General features: G+C 50.7%; 1 long non-coding RNA gene across 1 annotated transcript; it reads left to right on the top strand.

Moving 5' to 3' along the window:
• The first annotated feature begins 700 nt into the window (after nucleotides 1–700).
• On the top strand, nucleotides 701–4,716 carry LOC144731049 (uncharacterized). Its single transcript, XR_013587889.1, has 3 exons — nucleotides 701–886; nucleotides 2,051–2,178; nucleotides 4,331–4,716. It is a non-coding gene; the product is annotated as an uncharacterized LOC144731049 (long non-coding RNA).
• Nucleotides 4,717–5,042: the final 326 nt, after the last annotated feature.

Raw genomic sequence — 5,042 nt, 5'->3', positions numbered from 1 at the left:
GGTTGAGTGAGTGAGCGGATCGGTGAGTGGGTGAGTGAGCGGGTGAGTGAGTGGGTGAGCGGGTGAGTGTGCCCTCACACCTGCGCATGTGTGTGTCTGTGTTAACGTGCTTGTATCTGCATGCGTGTGAGTATCACATGAGTAACTGGTGCGCTGTGGAAACATCCCCACTAGAGAGACAAAGGCGGCCGGGCGCGATTCTGGTCATCCCAGAATCATAGGTGCTCGCTAACAGCACTTGCCCCAACAGTCTGTTGAGGCTATACGGGGGATCTTTGTCTTTTAAATGTGCACCTCTGCATCTGTGTATGCGGCCAGGGTTTGTGCTTAGCGATGCGTGCGTAGTTTTTGTTTCAAAGGTAAGTATTGATACGTGAGTGTGCATGAGCGAGGTCTACCGGTATAGAGTTGTGTGTTGTTTATATATTTATAGCCGTGCGTGTGCATACACGTAAATATATAAATAATAGATTACGCCCGCAATAACTCGACGTGTGGATTCGTGTCTCCCGGAAACTCGATGGCAGTGCGCGTGTGTGTGTGTATATACACTGTATGCAAAGGTCAAAAGTGTCCCGGTGATGTCATGAGCTCTGGAACCTGCCTCCAATGTCACTGAAGGTCACGGAACCAACAACCCATTTGAGGAAATCGAGCGACAAAGCGGAGGAGGAGGAGAAGAACGCGAATCGCTGCAGAGGTTTGAAAGACCACGAGACCCCCCCCACCGAGACGTTCACGCCGACTCGGTGACTGCATCGGGCTGACATCGCCGTCATCACCAAGATTGAGAGTCGCCAATCGTGCCACTGCAGACCGATCGAGGATCTATTTCTCAGTCAGCACTCGGTCTATTATATAAAAAATCAATAAAACAACTGTGCAGGTAACTGCGATAAAGTTCTACACAAATCAATTCCTGCTGCCACGCGAACACATATGACGCTAATTCCCGGGCTGTCCCGGTGTCTGATCCGGATTGGTGGCAACCTGAGGTCTAATCATCTCTGACCTCAGCGGCTGCTCTGACACATCTAATGTGAACGCAGCCCCAGGGAATATAACATGTTCGGGGACAGAGAAAGTGGGCTCGGTAGCTTCGACGCTGAACCACTGACAGCAATAACCCAGCTCCGGCAATTGAACTCAGGACTCGACATTGCTGGCCCAGTTGCTATAAGCCAGAGGTCGCAAACGGGGTTTGATTCTTTACCCATACCCGGCCGCACCAGGGTCGCAAACGTGTACCCGTACCCGTACCCTACCCGTACCCGGCCGGGTATGGGTAGGGTACGGGTATTGGGTACCTGATTGCGACCTCTGGGATGAAGCTATGTTGCAGGCGTGGGTGGGTTGATTCTAGGAACTTGAATTGTGAGAAGAGACAAGACGTTGGGAAATGAGTGACAAACAGTTACTCAGCAGTGACTCACGGCCTACCCGTACCCGTACCCGGCCGCACCAGGGTCGCAAACGGGTACCCGTACCCGTACCCGGCCGGGTACGGGTAGCCGGGTATCGGGTAGGGTACGGGTATCGGGTACCCGGTTGCGACCTCTGCTATAAGCCTCAGCCACGATGGACATGTGGAGTGAGAGAGACACCCAAGCAGGAGATCTTGATCCAGGACATCAGTGTGGCCGTTTAAGTCGGTGTTATTTAGGAATGTGTAATGTATGTTTTATAATTAGTGTTGTGAAACCGCCACTGCCACCAAATCACGTATCGATATTGGGGATACATGGCGGCTTGTGATTGGCTGGGGCGTCCCTGAAAGCGCCCATAGGCCACGTGCGAGGGGTTTGAGTTAGCCAATGGGAAGCCGACATAACCTCATTGGCACATCGCCCCCTTTGTGTTGCAAAGTCTTTGTATTGAATATTGATAGGGGGAATTTACAAAACAACTTCAGGAATTACTCGATGTTTAAAGTTATTTTGTAACTTTTAAACAGTTTCGTGACTCTTTAAAAAGAAACATAAATAAATGGAACATTCCTTTAAAAAATAAAAAAGCACGACTAACCGTGACCCTCCCTCCCTTCCGCCAGCCAGGTTCAGAGAGGAGCTAGACACGCTCAATCGATCATCAGCCATGATCAAGCCACTGCTGGATGAAGGCATCCGCAAGCAACCACCAGCTGATCATTCCGCGATGTGCTAACCGAGGGCCGAACACGTGAGCCGCTTTCATCGCTGCATCTCCCCGGTGCCCGGCGTCGTTGGACACGGTCCCAAGCCTTTGGCTGCCACTGTCATTATCCGTGACCACCAGCCGTCAACCCTTCGAGCTGCGTGTCCCCTGCCCAAGCCCACTCACGTTCCCCAACAGTTTTAAATGATGCCTTTGACCATCGTATCTGCCCCTAATCCACGAATGTCAGCCTCTCGGCACATTTCCACATGGACAGCACCACCCCCCCCATGCTTTTTTGCGCAACTTTTTCCATTTTTTGTGTGTGTGTTCCATCTCGTTCATTTAACGACCCTTGCTTTCTGACCCATGCCACACATCGTGCGGGCAGTGCGCATTGATTAGCGGGTCCCTCTCGCGACAAAGAGATGCGCGGCCACCCCGAGGCTTGCTACCCCCCCCCCCCCCCGTGGCTCCCGCACGGCTCGCGGGAGACATCTGCTACTCGCATCGCCGTTGTGCACTCGCCCGCCGGAGGCGACCCCGTGTCAAGTCTATAGTTGCCACGGCTGTGTCAAGTCTACAGTGCGGCGCTGTGTTTACACAGGCAACCCAACACCCGGAGGGCGCGGGGCGGGGCGGGGGGGGTGCCCGGTTCAGCTATCGCAGGCATTAGCCTCACATTGCTACAATTGGGGAGTATTATTGGTAAATGTTGTTGTGGGTTTTTTTCATGAAACGTCGCTGTCGGTGTTCGTTCGCCGTGGCCCCGAGTGAAACTCGGTGCGCTAGACCCATTACGCCACCGCTCCGCCAGGTACTAGCCTACTCATTTTAGGCCGAGTCGATCTAGGGGATGTCCACTACCGGTTTGGCTCGCAGGTGTTGTGGGAAACTGACATTAGCCGGCCCTGACCTATCGAGGTCACGCGGTGTGGTCAACACGCCCGGGCTGCCTGTGACCTCCACCTCTGTGCTGATGTTTTACACAAAGACAAAGGTGCCCCATGTAGCCTTCACAGGCTGTCGGAGCTAAGCGCTGTTGGCGAGTAGCACCTCTGAAGGCCAACATCGACACGTGCCGATGTTTACGCACCGCACCAGACACTCATTTAAGGCTGAGTCGACCCTCACACCGTACGTTGTCACATACATCAACACAGCCATCTACTCGCGCACACAACCACGAACACACACGCACGCTCTCTCCCTCCCACGTACACAAACGTCGAACAGAGTCACACACACACATCCACACCCTCTCACACCAACAACCATCTCTCACACGAGGATTAACGCACACCCTATTTCACACACACACACACAGCCATCTCATAAATACAACCATCACATGAAGACACTCACATACAAAGCCATCTGGCATATACGCATACACACACATTTACATGTTCTCTTACACAGTCGCACCACAAGTATAGCCATCTCTCGCACAACCATCGGACACACGACAAAGACAAAGATCCCCCCTATAGCCTTAAAAGGCTGTTGGGGCAAGTGCTGTTAGCGAGCACCAATGAAGGCCAGTACGGCACACGAGGGGGTCGGTGGCCAACACCACACACGTCACACACATACACGTCGTCACACACACACACGTTGTGACACACACACGACACACACACGTTGTGACACACACACGACACACATACACGTTGTCACACACACACATACACGTCACACACACACGTCACACACACGTCACACACACACACGTTGTCACACACACACACACGTTGTCACACACACGTCACACACACGTTGTCACACACACACACGTCACACACACACACACGGGAGCGCCTGGATCACCACGGGGTGTCAGATCCCACGGTTAATGAGAAAGATTACAGAGGTCATGCACAGAGCATTATGTAACATTACAAAGTATCACCACCCAGGTGTGCACCCACAATACGCACACACACACACACCACTCATGTGTATACACAGTACACGTGCACACACGCAACATTACACACCACCTACGTGTAAAGAGTACACGTGTACACACACACACAACCCATGGGTAAACGTGTACACCCATAACACACGTGTACACACACCCGTTTTACGTCGGGTGTTGTCAAATTTCTTTGGATAAATTGACAGGCACGGTTGTAATGTGAAGACGTCATCATCATGTTTCTAACTGCACGTGTATTTACACGTGTTTCAGATTGTAAAGTCGCCGTGATGAGAAAGAAGAGTCTTGGCGGGATTATGTTGATGGAATTGCAGTTTTCATTCGTGCAGAAGTGCGGCAAAGGACAACAACAAGACGTCACACACGTGGAAAAATTATAGAGCGTTATGGGAAACTGATATCGCAAGAACCATCATATCGCGAGCATTTAACAAAGTATTTAATTGCGAGTAATTACATCACGGAAATCCTACACATGGCACTGGGCTTCACGGAATCTCTGCCCAAAGCATTAGCCTCACATTTCTCGATTTGGGAAGCATTAATGGTAAACGTGGCGGGTTTTAATCAAACATTGCTGTGAATACAATATGTCAGAGGAGAATAAATACGTACAATAAAACGTGATTGATATCAAATCTATGTAATTGACACTTATACGGCGCCTTGAATCCAGGGATCACAGTGTGACATTCGCGAAGTTTGCAGGAAATATAAATACTATAAGGTCCGATTAGCACGGCTGGCTACGTATGGTGCGAAAGAAGTTCAACATACATAACATCGCTTGAGATGGAGAGGGAGCAGGGGAGGCTAAGAATCGCTGGGTTCACAGACAAAGTTCAAGTTCATTTCAAGTTAATTTATTAGGTATAGCCCTGTGAGCAATTCGGCTCTTGAATCGGGTGCAACCGCAAGAAACAAAAAACAAAAACATGAACAAGAAAACATCTTAAAGTGAATA

Source organism: Lampetra planeri, chromosome 2 (genome assembly GCF_965212315.1).
Source record: "Lampetra planeri chromosome 2, kcLamPlan1.2.h2, whole genome shotgun sequence".
NCBI classification, from domain to species: domain Eukaryota; kingdom Metazoa; phylum Chordata; class Hyperoartia; order Petromyzontiformes; family Petromyzontidae; genus Lampetra; species Lampetra planeri.
Note: the sequence above shows the minus strand (reverse complement) of the source record. Positions and strands in the feature narration are given on the sequence as shown.